At 39.9% G+C, this 22466-nt stretch overlaps 1 protein-coding gene across 4 annotated transcripts in view; it reads right to left on the minus strand.

Annotated features, from left to right (window-relative positions):
• The window catches only part of slc39a10 (solute carrier family 39 member 10), a 104338-nt gene that overhangs the window by 77491 nt on the left and 4381 nt on the right, over positions 1-22466 (minus strand). The window contains exon 1 of one of the 4 annotated variants that reach the window (XM_078551848.1): positions 10134-10221. The exons of the other annotated variants lie outside the window; for them this stretch is intronic. The gene's annotated coding sequence lies outside the window, so the exon portion shown is untranslated. Of the gene's footprint in view, positions 1-10133; positions 10222-22466 lie in introns of those variants that run through there. 4 annotated transcript variants of the gene reach the window in all.

Here is a 22466-nt window from a genome sequence, read left to right on the forward strand (position 1 = left end):
TTAGTGCAATAGAGAAAGATGACCTTGGTTCTGACAATGAAGATGTAGAACCAATTTGGGTAGAGATGAGAAATAGTAAAGGTAAGAAGTCATTTGTGGGTGGTTTATAGTTCCGCCGCCTCCCAACAGTAACCACACTGTTGGAGGGGTTATACAGGAAGAAATAATGGGGGCTGTGAGAAAGGTATAGCGATAGTCATGGGTATATTTAATCTACATAGATTGGACAAATCAGATTGGCAAAGGTAGCCTAGATGAGGAGTTCATAGAGTCTTTGCAGGACAGTTTCTTAGAGCAGCACGTTCTTGCACCAACTAAAGAGCGGGCTATACTAGATCTGGTAATGTGTAATGAAACAGGATTAATTAATGACTCATAGTGAAGGTGCCCCTAGGTAGCAGTGATCGTATGATTGAATTATACATTCAGTTTGAGGGAGAGAAGAGTGGATTTAAGACTTGCATTTTAAATTTAAATAAGGGCAATTACGAGGGCATGAAGACAGAGCTGTCTAAAGTGAACCGGGAAATTAGATTAAGGGATAGGTCAGTCGAGATGCAGTGGCAGACAGTTAAGGAGATATTTCGGAATACTTAGCAAAGAATGAGAAAGAAAGATTCTAAGGGAAGGATGCACCATCTGTGGCTAACTAAGGAAGTTAAAGATAGTATCAAATTGAAAGAAAAAGTGTATAATTCCATGAAGTGTGGCAGTTCAGAAGATTAGACAGAGTATAAAGAACAGTAAAGAACGTCAAAAAGACTAATGAGGGAAAAATTAAAAAGTACAAGAGAAATATAGCTAGAAATATAAAAGCAGAGCAAGAGTTTCTATAAGTATTTAAAAAAGGAAAAAAATAAAGTGAGCATTGGTTCTCTAGAGAATGAGTCTGAGAAATTAATGTAAAATAAGAAAATGTTAGGTGAAATGAACAAACATTTTTCATCTATCTTCACTGTAGAGGATACAAATAACATCCCAGAAATAATTGTAAATCAGGAGGTGAAATGGAGGGAGGAACTTAAAACAATTACAACCATCAGGGAAAGGGTACTAAGAAAATTATTAGAAATAAAAGCTGGCAAGTCCCCAGGTCCTGATGGACTTCATCCTAGAGTCTTAAAAGAAATGGCTGAGTTAGAGGATGCATTGGTTTTAATTTTCCAAAATTCCCTCGATTCTAGAAAGATCCCATCAGATTGGGAAATAATGAATGTGACTCCTCTACTCAAGAAAGGAGGGAGACAGAAAGCAGGAAACTACAGGCCAGTTAGCTTAACGTACATCATAGGGAAATTGCTGGGATCCATTATAAAGGAGGTTATAGTAGGGCACTTTGAAAATTTCAATGCAAGCTGGCAGATAAAAGGGAACCTGTAGATAAGGTGTACTTGCATTTGATAAGGTGCCACATCAAGGTTACTGTGCAAAGTAAGACCTCATGGTGTAGGGGGTAACATATTAGTATGTATAGAGGATTGGTTAGCTAACAGGAAGCAAGAGAGTAGTATGGGTCGGCAAGATGTGACAAGTGGAGTGTCACAAGGATCAGTACTGCGGCCTTAACTATTTACAATTTGTATTAATGACTTAGACAAAAGGACTGAATATATGGTTGCTAAATTTACTGATGACACAAAGATAGGTAGGAAAGTAAGTTGTGAAGAGGACATAAGGAGTCTCAGGCTCCTTAAGTGACTGGGTAAAAATTTGGCAGATGGAGTAGAATGCAGGAAAATGTGAACTTTTCCACTTTGGCAGGAAGAATAGTAAAACAGCGTATTATTTAAATAGAGACAAATTGCAGAGCTTTGTGGTACAGAGGGATCTGGGTATCCTGATACATGAATCACAAAAAACTTAATAATATGCAGGTACAGCAAGTGGTTAGGAAGGCAAATGGAATGGAATATAAAAGTAGGGATGTTTTGCTAGAGTTGAACAGGATGTTGGTGAGACCACTTCTGGAGTACTGTGTACAGTTTTGGTCTCCTTATTTAAGAACGGATTGAACTGCTTCTAACACATTTATGTTCAGTCGACTGATCCTTGGAATGGGGGGTGGGGGGCAGGGGGCTCTCGTGAGGAAAAGTTGGACAGACCGGGCCTATATCCATTGGAATTTAGAAGAATGAGTGGTGACCTTATTGATACATACAAGATCATGCGGGGATTTAACAGGGTGGATGCTGAAAGGATGTTTCCCCTTGTGGAGGAGACTAGAACTATTATGACGTCGCAGATGGTGTGCGCCAGGTGGACCAATCCACAAGCGAAACTCGGTCACACAATCACAACTGTTTTGTAATTTCTATTTATTACAAGAAGGTTTGTGCAGTGAATTCAGAAGTAATGAGTCCACTAAGATCTTTAGAGATTTTTTAAAAATTAAAATATTTATTAAAATAAAAGATTTCAAGCACATACATAAGACTACAATTACTTCATACTATAACTCCTAAAATTCCTAATTAATTTGACTCCCAGTCACACACCCTTTAATACAACAGTCCAAAATAGATTTTAGATGTAAAAAAAACAGCAAGTTAAAACAGTACCCACTTGACAGCGGAATTTTCCAAATGGTTTTCTCCAATTTCAGTTACTGGACACAACAGACTTATGCACAAAAGACTGGAGGCTTCTGCAAGGCTGTTTCACACGTTCTTGTTAGATCTTACATGGCCACCAGCATAGCCTTTCATTCTCCTTTATATATGTTTCTCTCTCTTTAGTATGTAACTTCCATTGTTCCATATGCCTTTGGAACTGTATCTTTCCCATAATATAAAAATTTTCATGTTGCCAATATTGTCAGTAACCTTTGGGAAAAATAAACACACTCCTTAGCCTTGTTTATCTGGCTAGTTGTAAAAAGACTAACGTCCCTTTGAAATCAAAAAAAATCCCTTCACTTATCTAAAAATGCAAATTCCCTTCACATCTTACATGCTAAGACAGCATTCATGTTTACTCATTAGCATTTCAAGTACATTTCTATACCTAGCTTTTTTTGGTAATTTCAAGCTTGCAGTCTACCTGACTCCAAATGTAATTAAATCACACAGACAGAACCATATAGATTCACACCCATAAACCTACTTTACAACATACCGGGAAAATATTAAGTAAATTATTATACTTCTGTAACTGAACAAAGGGTCATGGTTTAAAAATAAGGGGTCTCCCATTTAAGACAGGTGAGAATTTTTTTTTTCTCTGAGGGAACTCTCTTCCCCAGATAGAGGTGGATGCAGGATCATTGAATATTTTTAAGGCAGAAATAGATTCTTGATTAACAAGGGAGTCAAAGGTTATTAGGGGTAGGTAGAATGTGGAGTTGAGGCCACAATCGGATCTTATTGAATGGCAGAGCAGGCTCAAGGAGCCAAATGGACTAATCCTGCTCCCAATTCGTATGTTCGTAACTCACTCTGATTCTTCATTGCAGAGAGGAAATATTTATCCCAACATATTGGTCCAGATTTACCTCTCCCAATACTAGTGAGTGTGGAGAAGTTTGCCGCCATCAAGGCCACAGATGTTTGCTGCCATTGAGGGCTGCACCAATACCACAACTTCCAGCAATTGCACTTGTGCTAAAACCCAAAAGTTGCAGTGCACCTCAATGGGCTCCAGAGTAGTGCACACTGATTGTCCCACTGGGCTGCTTTGTAAAGCATCAGGGACCTGTAATTCAGGAATTTGGGCTGATTACCCACCAGTTACTTTGATTTTCATGCCTATTTTCTCCGAGCTGATATTAAGTACAGAACCTGCTCAGGAGATTCCACACTATTAAACTATGAAAGCAACATACTGCTTTTCTGTTTTACGCAATAATATAAATTCATCAGGCAGTCTATACATTCAGATATATTATGGTTCTTACGCAATTCTTAGAAAAGTATTTTCTTCTGCTTTTGCAATACAAATAAGGAATCAGCTTCAGGAGCTGTACATAAACCTGGAGCTGCTCTCACTCATTCTCATTGTGAGCTGGAGCTTGCGGATCGACTATTTCTCTCCAGACAGTTTTGCAGTGTTTTCCGCTCCCATTGGTATATCACTGTTGTTCCTGACATTGGGAAAGAGGAGCTGGGTGGCACTGATACCCAAGCAACAGATCCCAGCAAAAAGCAGGTACAGACAAAAGCCAGGGGCCAGAGGGATTGTCAACTATCTTCCTGTGCCACTCAAGTCTCCAAATCCAACGATGCAGAGACTTACCCCAGTATAAGTATGGCTTTACTGTGCCAGTTGTGGCAATTATGTTACTATGGCTCAACTGGTACATCTGCAGATATTTGAGATTCATTCAAGTCCCACTCCAGGGCTTCAGCATGAAAATCAAGGCTGACAGTCCAGTGCAGTACTGAGAGACCACTGCACTGTCAGAGGTGCTGTGTTTTGGACAAGATGTTAACTGGGGCACTATCTGCCTGCTCATTGGATGTAAAAGATTCCAAAGCACTATTTTGAAGAAGAGCAGAGTTATCCTCAGTGTCCTAGCCAATATTTATCCCCCAATCAGTATCATAAAAAGCAGATAATCCAGTTATTATCACATTGCTGTTTCTGGGAGATTGCGGTGTGCAAATTGGTTTCTGCATTTCTTGCATTATAATAGTGACTACACTTCAAAAATACTTTATCGGCTATAAAGCGCTTTGAGACATCCAGTGGTCTTGAAAAGCGCTCTATAAATGTAAGCCTTTTTTTAATCCAAAGCTAGGTGAAACAAAATAACTATTCACAAAGAAAGTATCTGTTTTTGATTCAAATAAAACAAAACCAAAGCACCAACAAATAAGTCAATCAGGCAGTCTTCCATTTTACACCATTTGTACAATGGTACTTGTGCAGCAATATAAAATGGATCAGGACACCTCTGAATAGTTGCTCACCAAGCTGCTGATAATTCTACCCTTTCTGCAGAAACATGGAACTACAACTGTATGACCTAAAATCAATTTATATCAAATTAGGAATACAATAAATCTGGCTTCCAAACCATTTAATTTGGGATACCATACCAAAATAAGACCCAGATAATATTTATGATTGTATTAAAACTAAGGAGTTCAACATCTGCACAAACTTCACCGCCAACATAGGAAGGGGCACCTGAATGTGATGCCTGTTTTTTTCTATCTCAGTTGTACATCACACTTTATTGAAACATACATTAACTCTTCAACTGGTCAAGGTAAGCAGACAGAAAGCAAAATTGAGCAAATGCCTCTACGTAGTGCAATTTCTGTAGCAGCTGTTGCTCAAATTCCAATCCTTTGTGTTATGATATGGCAGGTGGTATTTGCTAGGCTGACCAAATCCACAAGGGAAACTTGGCCGTGTTATCACAATGATTTTACAATTTGTATTAATTACGAAAAGGGTGGTGCACTGTGAATTAATAAGTCCACTACCTTTAGACATTTTAAAGATTAAGCTAAAGCATTTATTAACAAAAAACTTAAACACACAAGATTACAGTTACACAGTTATAACAGTTCCTAAAATTCCTACTTAACCAGACTCCTAACTGCACACCTACTTTAAAACAACAGTCCAAATTTATAAAGTCATCCAGCAATTTTACCACAAGCACCCTCTGGACAATGGACTTCCAAAGGCTTTCAACACAACTTTGGTTACTGGAACACCAAACTTCTGCAGGGTGGCTAAAGGCTTTTTCCTCAAGTCAGTTTCATACAGTCACCTTTCAAGATCTCACATGGCCACACCTTACACAGCCGTCCTCCATCCTTCTTTAAATATATTTATTCCTTATGATTTGCTAATCCCATTGTTTCCACTTGTCTTTAGAAGTCACTTTTCCCAGAAAGTAAAAATCTTTCATGTTATCATTATGACCAGCACTTTTGGAAAAAAATCAATATAATAACTTTGCCTTATTTATCTTGCCAATTGTAAACATTTTCCCTGTCACTTTGAAAATCAAACACCACTTATCTAAAAATGCAAAGTGCAAATTTCATTCACACTGTATCTGCTGACCTCAGCCTAGCTCTACTCATCTTCATTTCAAATGCCTGTTTAGCACCTCACTTCTTTGATAATTTAAACCTTGCAGTCTACCCATCTCCAACCCAATTAAATCAGCCACTCACACAAAACCACAAAACTGCTTTAAAATATCCCACAATATAATGAAAAACATGATAATTTCCATGACACTTGGCCCAGATTTACGGTTAAGTGCGCAGAGACAGGAGAATTCCCACCTCCGCGAACCCGATCTTTAAAAATGGCTCCCTGGCCATTGGATTTTTGGTTGCGGGGGCAGGAGAGGGGGTGGACTGGATTAGAATCAGAGTGGGTGACACTCGGATGCAGAGACAGGTTGGCCAGGAGAATTTAAAGATAAAGATTAGAATATGAAACATTCCTCCAGCCCTCACCCCCACACTGACTTCACTTTATTGAAAAAAAAACTCATTCACAAAAACCCATTTACTACATTTACATTCCCCGAACTAAATAAAGCCTTATAACAACAAATATTTAATTCAAGCTCACAATTCTTTATAACAACAAGCACTGGAATTCATAGTTCCACATCAAAGAATCTATAACCACTTGCAGCTGTCAAACTGAGAAATGTAGAAACAGTAGGCACCCTACTGTTATAATGGGTGGTTCTGAAATCAGTCATGCAGCACTAATCCAGTAATGGAAACTCTCAGGCTTATGTCAACAGAATGAAATAGCAAGCAATTTTTTTTTTAAAAAAACACTGGAGACAATTTTTTCCCCAAAGATTTAAAGGGCTCAACTTTAAATGCCTTGACAGGTCCCTTTGACAGGTGTTTCTGGACAGTTGGTTTTGACAGGTCTGTTGACAAGTTCCAATGTGCTTGACAGTAATGAGTTTATGCACTTTTCATGCACATTTATGCTTACTTTTACCACTTCCAAAGGTCACCTTACCTCTCCAAAAGGTGGCCCAGGACCAGACCCAAATGGGTGCCTTTCTCCTCCAAAGAACCCTGGCTATCAAACTAATCCACCAAGTTCAGAGCTGCTGTCAACTGGTCCAATCTGCATATGTCGCATTTCACCCTCCCAGCCTACCAAAATCCCAATTCAGTGGAGGCAAATGATGACTTAATAGCCAGCTGCTTCCGTAAACTGCACATGTGCAAAATGAGCCCCTCTCCCATTCCTGCCTCAGCGGAAATTAGTGGTTCAGTGTTCAGGGGCAGGCCTTACTATTTTCAGCCAATTCTGCCATTTTCACCACAATGGAGGGGCTCTGCTGTAGCAAAAATCTGGGCCTTCAATTTCAGCTATAAATAATTACAAATACAACATTGGGTGGAATTTTATGCCGGTGGGATTTTACGGTCCTGCCAAAGTCAAGGGACTTTTGAATGGTTCACTTTATTTTACAGCCTTGTCCCTGCCGCAACGGGACTGTAAAATTCTGCCCATTGTTACTGTTTTTGTATTTGGACAATTTGTTTATTGGGTATCTGATATTAAAAGACTTTACATGTATGGTTATGCGAGATTGGATATGAAACTTGTTAAAAGAGTTAAACACAATATGCTACTTTTAATAAAAGGTTTGATAGCTGTGAAGTTAAAATTCAATCGCACAACCCTTCTACTGGTATCCAGTACTTCTACTTGAAGGTATTTCCAAGCAAAAAAAACTCATGCTATCACAGTCGTCTATGACTACAATAAGAGGATGGCTTAATCTGCTGACAGCTCCACAATTCAATAAACACAAACTCCTAGTCCTAAACAGGAACAGCTGCACACGTGCACTGCATCAACCAGCGCATGTGTGGTTTCTACAATCATTATCATGGTTGTGCATCCTTCAGCTGGTGACAATATTGGTCTATGCCTGTGCCACTCTGTCTGCCGCTAGCTCAAGCCCTTGCTGCCTCCTGCTCGTTGCCCCTCTCCCAAGAGCACATTGCCTCTCGTGTGCTGCCCCTTTTGAACTCTCACTGCCTCCTGCTCGCAGCCTCCCTCCCAAGCCCCCTCTCTCTCCTCAACTGCCCCTCTCCTGAGCCCTCACTCCCTGCCCCTCCCTCCCAGTCGCAGCCCATCTCCCAAGCCCTCATTGCCTCCTGCTTATCACCCCTCTCCTGAGCTCCTGCTCCCTCCTAGTCACTGCCCCTCTCCTGCACTTACAGCACCGGTTAGACACAGAGGAAAACTGCCCTATACATTGTTCCATCTCACACTCCCCAGGAAAGATACTGAACTACATGGAAAGATACTGTACAACATGGGTTAGATACAGACTAAAGCAGCACACTGTATATTTAAATTGTCAAAATACCTGCCTATCTCCCATCAGATCAGAAAAATGTTGCTTGGAGCATTACCAGTCACATCTTGAAAGGGTTATCTTAGGAACTGTTGCAACTTCATGCAATAATTATCTTATACACAATGTGCCTAAATATTACCATTTTTACTTAAAAAATGAAGCATTGTTTGCAGTTTCTAGTTCAAGGTGTAATTCTTTGCCTGCATCAAAAATGATGCAGATCAACTCAGCAGGAAGTCACTTGGGACATCACCGGCAGTGGGGGGATTGTGCACCCTTGCAGCAGAGTTGAAGATTTACATTGAATCTGGCCGAGGTTATATCTAGCCTAAGAATGCGAAGTTAGCATTGAGGTCAAATGTAAAAAATGTTCTATTTCCCTGCACTGACAGCCAGAACACGATGAGCATATAATAGTCTTCGGCAACCCAATCCTGTAAAAATAAACGATATTGGGACTTTTCTACAGATTTGGAAAATTGTATAAAGCCAAAGGAATTAAGGATGTAAAAATAGTTTGTGGAGAAATAACTTATGTCGGAGGCAACTTGCTATTTTTATATTGGAGGTGTGCAAATCTTTTTACACTTAAACCAGCTTCTCCAGCTGAAGCCCAACAGGGAGAAAAAGAGATAAGTATCCAGATGCTGCTTCGCTATAAAGTATGTGATGCACTAAGCAAATTAATAGTAGGAGCTATAGAGTGGTGCAGCTCTGTGGCTGAAGCTCCGTATGTTTGATAACTCGCAGAATAACTCGTGAATGGAATGAAATCAGGTGTGCTTCTGCTTCCCCTTCTGTGTATTGTTCCTTTTATTTTACATTAAAATATAGACATTGGAGAATGGAAAAAGAATAAAGACAGTCCTTATACCCCTCATTCGCACATTATAAAAGAATGATGGCTTCATTACCCTGTCAGTTCAACCAGTGCACAATGAATGACATCATGTTCAGAGAAAAAAATCTCCTGCAATAGATTCACTCAGAATTAGCAACGCTAACAGAAACACAAATGCAAATGGTGCACAACAAAATGCAGCAACAGAAAAAAAAAATAAAGTACATACGGAAAACAGTAGACAGGAGAAAAGGGAGCAAAAATAAAAGGCTCAATGAAGAGTGGGAAGATAAGAAAGAGCAAAAATAACCTTAAAAGGCAGGGGAAGGTTAGTTTTGTTATTTTTCAAAAAACAAAATGTTGCAATATGCGGATTAGAAATGCCACTAACAGAGCTGCCACAGTTTGAATGAGGTATGCAGCTAGGGTCCATGGAAGCACCAGGATGGCTCTATTGCTAACCTGGTCATTATTTGCTGGTACACACTTCACTATCTGCAGTGCTTTATTCGTGTTGCAACTGAGAGAACAACGATGCAGAATGTGTCACAGAATTCCCCATGGTTCAGGCTCTTTCCTAACATCAAGCAGGTGAAAGAGATACAAGAGCTCAGCAACATGGACTGAACGCTGTATGATTCAGTGAGGGAGGACAGGAGATGTTAAAGCTTCCAAAACATACCCTCTCCATCATCAAGATTGGCTACTTTCATCTCCTTAACATTTACCCCTGCCAAAGCTAATTATTTAATTATTCTTTCATGGAATGCCAATGTAGCTGGCGAGGCCAGCAGTTAGTGCCCATCCTAACAGCCCTTAGAAGATGGTGATAAGCCATCTTCTTGACTGCTGCAGTCCACATAGTGCAAGTACACCTACAGTGCAGTTAGGGAGTTCCAGATATTTGATCCCATGACCGTGAAGGAATAGCGATATAGTTCTAAGGGTAGGGTATGACTTGGAGTGGGAACTTACAGATGGTGGTGCTCCCATGTGTCTGCTGCCCTTGTCCTTCTAGGTGGTACAGTTTTGATGGTGGGGGGTTTTCAGTGATGGTAATGCTGTTGAATGTCAAGGAGAGGTGGTTAGATTCTCTCTTAATGGAGATGGTCATTTCCTGGCAATTATGTGGTGCAAATGTTAGTTGCCACTCATGAACCCAAGCCTGAATGCTGTCCAGGTATAACTGCATATGGACACGGACTGCTTCATTATCTGAGGAGTTACAAATGGTACCGAGCATGGTGCAATTATCAGCAAACATCCCCAATTCTGACCTTATGGTGGAATAAGGTCATTAATGAAGCAGCTGAAGATGGTTGGGCCTACCCTGAGGAACTCCTGCAGCGATGTCACTGGATTGAGATGATTGGCCTCCAACAACCACAACCATCTCCTTTGTGCTGGCATGACTCCAACATTATTAAGTTTTCCCCCTAATTCTCATGGACTTCAATTTTGGTAGGGTTCCTTGATGCCACGGGAGGTGTCAGCTGTGGCTCAGTTCACAGCACCCTCACCTTTGAATCAGAGGGTTGTGGGTTCATGTCCCACTCCCGGAAACCAAGAACTGTGATTGTACTCGAAAAGAGTTGCAATCTGTGACTGTTGATAACTCGAAAGAGTTTCCTTGATGCCATGGGAGGTGTCAGCTGTGGCTCAGTTCATAGCACCCTCACCTTTGAATCAGAGGGTTGTGGGTTCATGTCCCACTCCCGGAAAACCAAGAACTGTGATTGTACTCGAAAGAAGTTGCAATCTGTGACTGTTGGTAACTCGAAAGAGTTTCCTTGATGCCACACTAGATCAAATGCTGCCTTGATGTCAAAGACAATCACTTTCATCTCATTCTTGAATTTGGTTCTTTTTTTTCCCTTCCAGTCTGCTGACTATATCAGTGTTTGTTACCTTTTCACTTGACTATTCCAATAACCTCCGTGCCGACCTCTGACTTTGCACCTTCTGTAAACTTGAGTTCATTCTGCTGCTTATATCCTAACTTGCACCAAGTCCTTTTCACCCATCACCCCTCTACTCATTGACTAATATTGGCTCCTGATCCACTGGCTTCTTGATTTTAAACTTCTAATTTTCAAACCACTCCATGACATATCCCCTCCTTATCTATGTAACCTCCTTCAACCCTCCAAGATGTCACTGTTCCACGACAACTGTGTCTTCATCTGTCCAAGCTGAAAACTCTGGAACTTTCACCACCTGCGGAACCTCTCGGTCTCTCTCTCCTCCTTTAAGATGTTTCTTTTGATGAAACTTTGATCAAACTTTTCATTATCTGTCCCAATATCACCTTTAGTGACTCAGTGTCAAATTGTGTTTCATAATGATCCTGTGACGTACCTTGGGATGTGAACCTACATTAAAAGCACTTATATAAATGCAAGTTGTTGTTTGTTTTGTTATGGGAACAACATGGGAGAAACTGTTTCAGGTGCAATTACTAAACCCTGACAATTTTCATTGCAAGCAACACAATAAAACATCACTAATCCTATTTGTGACTAGTATTTGCAGAATACCATGCTTTTCACATTTTATTTTCAGTCTGTTCAGCCCACACATGGCTTTACAATGTAAAACGGACTTGACAGTCAGATCAACATTTAGACTTAACAAATTTATGAAAATCTGACTTTCCTTTTTTTGTTTCCATTCTTAATGCAAGTGCTTCAGACATGAATTACAACCTCTTCCCAGCCACAAATCTAAAATGGGGCAGAGACAATAACTAAAAAATGGCTTGCAATTATTCAGTGCCTTTTATGACCTTAGGCATCCCAAAGTGCTTAACAGCAAATCAAGTTCTTTCTGAAGTATGGTGACTGTTGTAATGTAGGAAATGAGGCAGCCAATTTGTAGTCCCACGAAAAACTACTCTGCTTTTAGCAATTATATAGCATTAAACATTGCAAAATGTCCCTACATATTTCTCAAGAAAGAATTAAATACAGAGAGAGGTTAGAAGTATTTTTAATATACTGATCTGAAGTTTAGTCAAAGAGATGGAATTTCAAGAATCTTCTGAAGATGTTGCAATGATGATGAATGGCATAAAGATTTGGAAATACTGAAGGGATTTTGGAAAGAACAGAATTAATAACCAATGTTGGTTGGTGAAAGGCATGCATGAATTAGTACAGTCTATGATTTGAGCTAAAGAGTTCTACATGAGTCAGAATGTGTGGAGCAGAGCTCAGTAGACTTACCTTGGTGAGTTTGAACCTGGAAGCTTTGATGGCACAAATGAGGGCTTTAGTGGCAGATAATATTACAAGAGATATTGATGATGATGCAGTTAAAAGTTGGAAGTACAAAATAAACATGCATTATAAATATGCCCATCTTAACTGTCAATTGCACCATTCCAATTTCATTAAAACTATTATGGAATCCATGAAATTGCCAAATAATGTATATAATCCTGTAAAATACTACAAATGTTTATCCCCATTTAGAACTAAAGTGCAGGAGTGTCAGGAAAGGGTTGGTGATACACATGGCTCATCTCCTCCTTCAGATTTTCATCCTGGGATAGCAACTTTACCAAAGATGGTGGACCCAATGTAGTTGCTGTGCTCAGAAACTTATATTTAAATAGCTCCTTTTTCTTCTGACCTCAGTCTCAGATTTTACTGTTAATCTAAAACTGGAGACAGCACATGATAGGAAATAGATTTAAAATCAAGAGCAGCAGTCAGGACTATATCACAATATGTCTGTACAGTGACTGAAATGAGAAAGAGAGGAAATATATTAGGGGACAGCAGCTGACATGAAGGTATGAATTTTACCATACAATAGCTTTAGAATGTTCGCTCGCCTTGTAAGAAAGTACTTTGAAGGGTATAGGAAAATAATTTTATACGTCATTTTATGACATAATATACGGTATTTGTAGCATGCTATTACTCAATTATGCATTGGTGAGTTACTGCACCGCACCTTGTAAATGGTACACACTGCTGTCAATGTGCATCATGGTGGATGGAGTGCCAATCAAGTGGACTGCTTTGTCCTAGCTGGTGTTGAATCTCTTAAGTCTTGGAGCCACACTCATCCAGGAAAGTGGAGTATTCTCCATCTCACTCCTGACTTATACCTTGTAGATGCTGGCCAGAGTTTAGTGTCATGAAACTTAACATTTTTTTTCATTATTGCCATTTATTGTAAAGTACATTTATGGGTGTAAGTGTGGATGGTTGTCTGTGTAGCTGATTGAATGGAATTAAGAGTCAGATAGACCACAAGCTTGAAATTATCAAAGGGGTAAAAGGCATTTGAAATGCAAATGAGTAAACATGCAGTCTTAGCATGTAGGGTGTGAAGGAAATTTGCATTTTCAGATAAGTGAAGTGGTTGTTTGGGTTTCAAAGGGATGATAGGATGCTTACAACTAACAAGACAGCAAGACCAAGCAGTGTGTTTATTTTTCCCAAAGGTGCTGACCATAAAGGCAACATGGGAGATTTTTACATTATGGGAAAAGTAAATTTCCAAAGACATATAGAACAATGGAATTTACAGATTAAAGAGAAGCATATATAAAGAGGAATGGAAGGCTGTGTTAGGAGGGCCATGTAAGATCTAAAAGGATCATGTAAAACAGCCTTGGGGAAACCTCCAGTCACGTTTACAGAAGTCTGCTGTGTCCAGTAACCAAAGGCGGAGGAAAACCTTTGGAATTCCACTGTCGAGTGGTTGTTGTGGTAAACTTGCTGGCTTGCTATTTAAATTTAAAATCTATTTTGGACTGTTGCCTTAAAGTGGGTGTGTAGTTGGGAGTTAGGTTAATTAGGAAGTAACTGCAATCTTGTGTATGTGCTTGAAATCTCTTTTGTTAATAAATGTTTTTAGTTTTTAAAATCTCTAAAAGGTGTTAGTGGACTCATTACGTCTGATTTCAGTGCACAAATCTCGTAATAAATACGAATTGCAAAACCGTTGTGATAGCATGGCCAACTTTCCCTTGTGGATTTTGTCTGCCTGGCACACATCACCTGCCATGTTATAACATTAGGGAGTCGGGGGTGAATTACTCGCCTGAAGAATTCCCAGTCACTGACCTGCTCTTGTAGCCGCCATTTATAAGGCTGGGCTAGTTCAATTTTTGGTCAATGGTAACTCAAGGGTGTTGATGCTGTGGGTTCAGCAATGTAATGCCATTAAATGTCATGGGGAGATGGTTAAGATTTTCTCTTCTTGCAGGTGGTCATTGACTGGCACTTGCATGGCATTAATGTTACTTGCTACTTTTCAGCCAAAGCCCGAATACCGTCCAAGTATTGCTTCATATGGACATGGACTGCTTCAGTACCTGATAGTCCATGAATGGTGAACATTGTGCAATCATCAGCAAACATCCCTGCTTCTGACCTTATTGATCATTGAGGAACCATCTGAAGATAGTTGGGCCTAGGACACTCCCTGCAGCAATGTCTCAGAAATAAAATAATTGGCCACCAACAGCCACAACCAACTTGCTTTGTACAACTCCAGCAATTCCCCCAATTCCCACTAACTTTGATTTTGTTAGGCTCCTTGATGCTACGCTCAGTCAAATGCTGCCTTGATGTCAAGGGCAGTCACTTGCACCTCGAGTTCAACTCTTTTGTTCGCGTTTGGACCAAGGTTGTAATGAGGCCAGGAGCCGAGTGGCTCTGGTGGAACCCAAACTGAGCAGCGAGGCTATTGCTGTATAAGTGCCGCTTGACAGCATTGTCATTGACAACTTTCATCACTTTACTGATGATCGTGAGGAAGCTGATGGGGCGGTAATTGGCCAGGTTGGATTCGACCTGCTTTTTGTGGACCAACATATCGGGACAATTTCCATGGTCTGGTAGATGCCAGTGTTGTAGCTGTACTGGAACAAGGGAGGGAAAAGAGTTGAGGGGAGGTAAGAACAAATGGGAAGCTCTGTGATGGAGGGGGCAGGTTGATAATGAAAGGCAAAAGGAGTTAGTAATGGGACAAGTAAAGAAAGAAAATATATTTGGAGGATTGGTAAATTGGAAAGCAAAATCACCACCAACAGCTGCCATCCAAAAATCAAAGGGGCAGAGGTTATGATCTGAAATCACTGAACTCAGTGTTGATTTGGGAAGGCTGTAAAGTGCCCAATTGGAAGATGAAATGCCGTTCTTCGAGCTTACGCTGAACTTCATTAGAAGAATGTAGGAGGCCAGGCACAGGAAGGTCAGAGTAGGAAGGGAAGGGAGAGGAGAATTAAAATGATAGGTACTATAAGCTCAGGGTCATGCTTGTGCACTGAACAAAGGTGTCCCACAAAGCCATCATCCAAGCTGTGCTTGGTCCCCAGTGTAGAGGAAACCACGTTGTGAGCAACGAATACAACATACCAAGTTAAAAGTACAAATAAATTACTGTATCACCTGGAAGGAGTGCTTTGGAGCCTTGGCTGGTCAGAGAATGGAGGCCAACGGGCAGGTTGCAGGGGAAGGTGTCGGGGAGTATCGGATAATTGAGGAGTGGGCCAGGGAATGGTCACTTCTGAAGGCTTAGCGGAGACGGGAAGATGTTTGGTGACATCATGCAGTTTAGAAATTTTCAGTGGTGCTAATCTCAACAGGTTTTAGATGAGAAGTTCCAGATTTCCACACCTCTTCGTGTGAAGAAGCGTTTCCTGTTATAAACCCCGAGTGGCCTAACTCTAATTTTCAGGTTATGGCCCTTGTTTTGGACCCTTCCACCAGTAGGAATAGTTTCACACTACCTACCCAATAAAATCTTTTAATCATTTTAAACACCTCTATTAGACCTTCTTAATCTTCTATATTCAAGTGAATATGAGCTGTACTCTGCCCACCAAAGCCATTATATTCTTACTGCAGTACAATGCCCAGAACTGCATGTAGTATTGTAGATGGGCTTTTACCAGAGCTACGTAGTATAACTTGTGCCCCTTTGTATTCCAACCTTCTTGACATAGTGCCCCTTTGTATTCCAACCTTCTTGACATACAGGCCGACCGTCCATTGGTCCTTTTTTTGTACCTGTCCACTAGCCTTTGATGGGCAAGGTACAGGCCGTACTCATTTGCTAAAGAATCCTCAGTGTGCTAAAAATTAAGCTGACAACAAACTTTAGTCATTCAGGCTCGCAGTGTGACACACTTGCACATACTGGAAGCTACATATTCTTTGCAGACAGAAAGAATATGTACACACATTGCACCTGTTTCAGCTAAACAAAATAAAAGTGATAGCCATTCGCTGGTTCATTCCTCAGGGCAATGCCTTGACCAGATTCAAACTGCCTGGTTTAAATTTCAAACAATGGTTGGCAGTTAACCATCAGTTACCATTAACTGGTGCATTCTCCATGGCAACGTCTCTACAAACACTCTCTTCTCATACAATATAAAGTTTTTGCTTCCCCTAACATTGGTAGTCTTGTGATTGTCCTGATGAGTGCAAGACAAACCATTGACAAAATGTCTTTTTTTCAGCAATACTCAAGTTCTGTACTACCAAACAACTACATTATAAATAAGGCTACAGGGATTTATAATGGCACCAAGGATGTAGGACTTCAGTTAAGTGTGGAGAAGAGGAAAGCTAGGGCTGTTTTCCTTAGACCACAGAAAGTTAAGGGCATATTTAATAGAGGCATTCTGAATCACAAGGGGTATTAATTAGATAAATGAGAAACTGTCTCAGGTGGCAGAAGGCTCGGTAACCAGAGGACACAAATTTAAGGTAATTGGCAAAAGAAACAAAGGGTAGCAGATTTGGAGACCATCTAAAATTCTGCTGGTCAACAAGGGATTGAGATATCAAAGCATAAATGCTCCAATCTGTAACAAGTCCCAAATTATGCATGACTGAAGGTTTTCACAAGCAATCCCGTTTTAACATTTTGATGGACATCAGAGATTAATTGTTCAGGTACTTCCGAAAATCAGAGTTGAAAAAGTACATATGAACATATGAATTAGGAGTAGGCCATTCAGCCCCTCGGGCCTGCTCTACTATTCAGTAAGATCACGTGGCCTTAACTCTACATTCTGCCTACCCCTGCTGACTAACAAGGGAGTCAAAGGTTAGGAGTCTATCTCTTCCTTAAAATTATTCAATGACCTCGCCTCCACCAGTCTCCAGGGAAAGAGTTCCAAAGATTCACAACCTTCAAAAAATTTCTTTTCATCTCGGTCTTAAATGGGAGACCCCGTATTTTTAAACTGCAACCTCTAGTTCTAGTATGTTCTGTTCCTGACAGGACAGCTAAATTTTAGATTTTTAGAAGGGTGATGATTACAATAGAAAGTGAAGAATGTCCACTTTTAGGTTTGGGTTTTGTGTTTTGAGAAAAGGGAAAATTCTCAACAGGTGTGGAACAGATTTACTTGGGAGCATCAAGATGTGCCACTAAATTATTAAATCCCAGCTCCAGGAATGAGAGGTAGAGAGAGGATACAGATCACTGTACTCACCACAAGGTGGGGTGACTGTCTGTCTCTATTGTGCCTTTTAGGTCTTTCCACATTTTCTCTTTCTTTGCTGCTTTCCCTTGGCGGTTCATACAACACCATATTGTAAATCACAGTAAAGCAACATTTATATTGGCAAGACAAAAGCAAAATACTGCAGATACTGGGAATCAGAAAAAACAGAAAATGCTGCAAGTACTCAGCCAGCAGCATTTGTGGAGAGAAAGTGTGACACCAGGCTTTTGATGTCATTGGAAAGATATAGAGGGGTGACCAACTGCATGGTTCTTAAACCAAGAAGGCGTGAAAGGAGACTAGGTTTGGTTTCATTATTCTATGTATCATTATAATGGGATGATTAACACTATAAAGATTGTATGCTTATTTGTACCAAAATGTTTCTTTTGGTAATAGTTTGTTTCTTGAGCGTTTATGACATACAATTTCCATACCCAGATGTGGCCCTCCAGCAGAAAGGTTTGCCCACCCCAGTACTACATAAATGCAAGTTGTTGTTGAATACGAAACAACTTTTACCTGCCTTTCCTGTGGCACTGAATGGCTCTATAGCATTCAGGGGCATCTCATCACCTCCATAATCACAATCTGCCTTTAGTTTTACACTGCTGGAAAACATTTCTGAATGTAAATGACCTTAATATACTATGCAAACACAGCACAAACAAAATGCTTCTTTTTAAATAGACTATATTTTAATCCAGGTCATTTGTATTAGCAAGTTAAGCTCAGAAGGTGCTTTAAAATCTATGGATCAATTCGAAGAATTCTTTGAGAATTGAATGTCAGCACAATACAGTTTTCCAGGGGGCAGTACATAATTTTACATGCAATGGGCCAAAAACAGAAAAGAAATGCAGAAATTATCTTCTGAATGTTTGAACGTATGCAAGCCATCACTTTTGTTTACATTTTGAACAAAAATAATTGGAAATGTATGTTATTTTTATTCTGGTAAAAATTGTGGTGGGGAGATGTAAGAATGTTACCTTTGTTGGAAAACATTGGGAGTGGAAATCAATGATACAGAAAGACAACAGGAAAACACTTGCCCACTTTACTCAAGACTGTCGTTGGTAACTATACAGTTTTGAGCTTATTCTAAATCATAAAAAATTTAATTTTTCTGTACAAGGTGGTGCTGTGGAGAACCAGGGAGAGAAAATATAACAGGCCAACTCTAAAATGCAAATCATAAGTTCACTAAATTAGACATTGCTGCAATTGTAATAGTCTGAAACTTGAGTGCAGTTGATATGGTGTATATGGACTTCCAAAATGCATTTGATAAAGTCCTACATAATAGGCTTGCTTGCAAAGTTGAAGTGCATGGAATAAAAAGATAGTAGCAGCATGGATATAAAGTTGGTTGAGTGACAAGAGATTGAAGAGTTTGAATAGTTTTTTTTCCTGGCTTGGACAAAGGCATATAGTAATGCTGCCATGGGGTTGGTACCAGGACCATTGTTCTTCTTCATACATATTCATGACAATATTGAAATAAGGCACAATAATAAAATTTGCCGGTGATGAAACCTGCAAGGAGATGGGAAGACTTCAAGAGGACATAGATAGGCTGGTGCAATGAGTGAACATTTGGCAGCTGAAATTTAATGCAGAAAAACGTGAAGATTGAGGACAGGCAAGATAAACTGAAGGCAAGATAAACTGAACTAGAACTTTACAGTTCTAAAAAAAGGATACAGGAACAGAGACACCTAGTGATATAGGTGCACAAATCATTGAAGGTGGAGGAATAGGTTGAGAAAATGGTTAAAAAGGCAGATGGAATCCTCGGCTTTATAAATAGAGGTGTAGAACATAAAAGCATATTATGAAGATAAAACACTGGTTTGGCCTCAACCAGAGTATTGTGCTCAATTCTGGGTACTGCATTTTAGAAAGGATGTGAAGGATTTAGAGAGGGTTCAGAAAAGAATTATGAAAATGGTTCCTGGGATGAGAGACTTCAGTTACACGGCAGTTTGGAGAAATTGGGGCTGTTCTCCTTTAAGAAAGATGAGATTTCAAAAGCAAAATACTGCAGATGCTGAAAACCTGAAATAAAAACAAATAAATTCTAGAAATACTCAGCAGATAAGGAAGCATCTGTGGTGAGAAACAGAGTTCATGTTTCAAGTCAATGGCTTAACACGAGAACCCTCAGGAAATCAGGAGATTTGATAAATGTTCAAAATCGTGAGGGGTCTAGACAAGAGAATCGTTCCCATTGGCATACGAATTAGGAGAAGGCTATTCGACCCCTTGAGCCTGCTCCGCCATTCAATAATGTTAGGGCTGATCTGATTGCGGTCTCATCATTATCCTGCCTACCCTTTGATCCCCATTAGTCAAGAGTCTATCTACCTCTGCCTTAAAAATATTCAATGACCCTGCCTCCACTGCTTTCTCGGCAAGAGTTCCATAGGCTCAGGCCCTCAGGAGAAAAAAAAAAATTCTCATCGGTCTTAAACTTATTTTTAAACCATGTCCCAGAGAAGCAAAGGGCAGATTTAAAGTGATTGGCAAATGAAGCAATGGCAACATGAGGAAAAGATTCTTATAAAGCAAGTGATTAGAATCTGGAATTAGACCAGCATCTGAAGAGGAAAAAAAATGCAGGGATGTAAGGAAAGGGCAGGGGAGTAAAAATAGCCAAATTCTCACAGAGCAGACATGGACTCGACCAGCTGCACAGCCTCCATCTATGCTGCAACTGTTCTACGATGCGGCAAGAACAGTAAAAAGAATCATATCCATTTTGTGCCATATATCAGCAGCCACAGGAGACTGAACTTCACTCATTCCAGTCATTGAGTTGTAAATAGCAAGTGTATATTTTCAATTACAAGAGGTATAAATTACCTAAATAAAGTATTACAGTTTAATTTTTTATTAGGCAATGTTAAAACCCAAAATTATAAATTTAAAATCCAATTCACTGCAAAGCAAATTTACATATTAGTGCTGTAGATAACTGTTTCAGTTTCAGAGTCATGTTAATCCTCCCTTTATTTTAAAAATATCACCAACCACCACCTCCCATTCCCCACCACCAAACACACTGCTGGGGACAGTTGCATAGAGTTCTCTTTCAACTATGAACCATGACAATGAGTGTTGATCATGAAGCACATGACAGCAGAGCCTGATTGCGCATCTAGTAAGGACACGATTAGGAAACAGGGTCATTTAACAGCAACTGAAAGCATAAATCCTGGCTAATTTTCACATCTCGAACTAAGACATTAAGACCTTTTGTAATAGACTACTGATCAGCTAGCTCAGTGTCTGGTCATTGTACAGTCCAAGAAGGGCCCAGGTTCTATTAAACTATTCAATGGATAAATTTGCAATACCATCAGGAGCTCAAAGTTCCTTAATGCATTACATACTTTTCAGGCCCTACTTGGTCAAATTTCCAATCTGGTAAATCTGCACTGCTTTGCAGTAATTGAATCCATAGGCAATTTCCACAAAAAAAAAATCAAATTATGTTAAATGGGACAGGTTATTATTTATTACATGTTTCAGCTATATCAATATATGATTTAACAAAAATGAGGTATAAAATCTCTCAAACATGTTCACACCTGTAAATAATTGAAGTGCTTGATGGGAAAGTTTCATCATTCAAATAATCAGAATTCATCCTAACTGATTTAAGTTTTTTTTTCATACTTTTACTTGGGCTAAGGAGGTTAAGTACCTTAACTATAAATTGGAGAATGCATTCTTTTAACAAAATTGCACTGAAGAAAATTGCATGTTTCAAAGCCACACATTCTCAAATAAAAACAGGTCTGACAGCATCTGTGGAGAGAGAAACAGAGTTAACATTTCATGTCTAGACTTCGAGAACTGGGATACGTTAAAAATGCAATAGTTTTTGTAGTGGTAAAATGGGGGTGGGAAAAAAGGAAGGGTCTTTGATACAGCAGGGTGGAGAGATGGGAGGCAGTAAATGAGAATTTGTGGGGCAGGTCAAAAGGGAGTTGTAATGGGACAAGAAAAAGGTGGAGGGGTAAATGGCAGAAGAGTGAACATCCAAAAAATTGAGAAAACAAGGTTAGGACCAACATGCAAAGAAAATGAGTCAAAACGGTGGGGGGCAGAGATTATGGTCTGCAATTGAACTTAAATATTGCATCCATAAAGCTGCAAAGTACCTAATCGAAAGATGAAATACAGTTCCTCAAGCTTGCACTGAGCTTCATTGCAGCAGGGCAAGGGCAGAGATATCCATGCAACAGCAAAGTGGAAAATTAAAACGACAAGCCATCAGAAGCTCAGGGTTATGCTTACAGACTGACCAGAGGTGCTCTGCAAAGCAGTCACCTAATCTGCGTTTGGTCTCCCCAGTGTAGAGGCCACATAGTGAGCAAACGCAGTATATACTAAATTGAAAGTACATGTAAATCACTACTTCACGTGCAAGGTGCATTTGGAGCCTTGGACAGTGAGGAGAGAAAGAGAGAGAGAAGGTAAAAGGGGAGGTGTTACATCTCCTGCAATTACATGAAAAGATGTAATGGGGCACTGGGGGTGTTAGAGTGGACCACGGTGTCTCAGAGGGACAGTCTCTTTGGAATACTGAAAGCAGATATGTTTGATGGTAGCATCACACTGAAGATTTGGCAGATGATTTGTTAAACACGGAGGCTGGTGGGGTGGCAAGGAGACCCCTAATGTGGTTGTAGGGGGGAGTGGAAGGGGGTGAAAGCAGAAGTGCAGGAAATGGATCAGACATGGTCAAGGGTCCTGGGGGGAGGGGGTGAATCTTTGGTTGAGGAAAAATACAGATCAGAGTTGTAAGTTAATCC

This window comes from Cetorhinus maximus, chromosome 11 (assembly GCF_964194155.1).
Source record: "Cetorhinus maximus chromosome 11, sCetMax3.hap1.1, whole genome shotgun sequence".
Taxonomy (NCBI): Eukaryota; Metazoa; Chordata; class Chondrichthyes; order Lamniformes; family Cetorhinidae; genus Cetorhinus; species Cetorhinus maximus.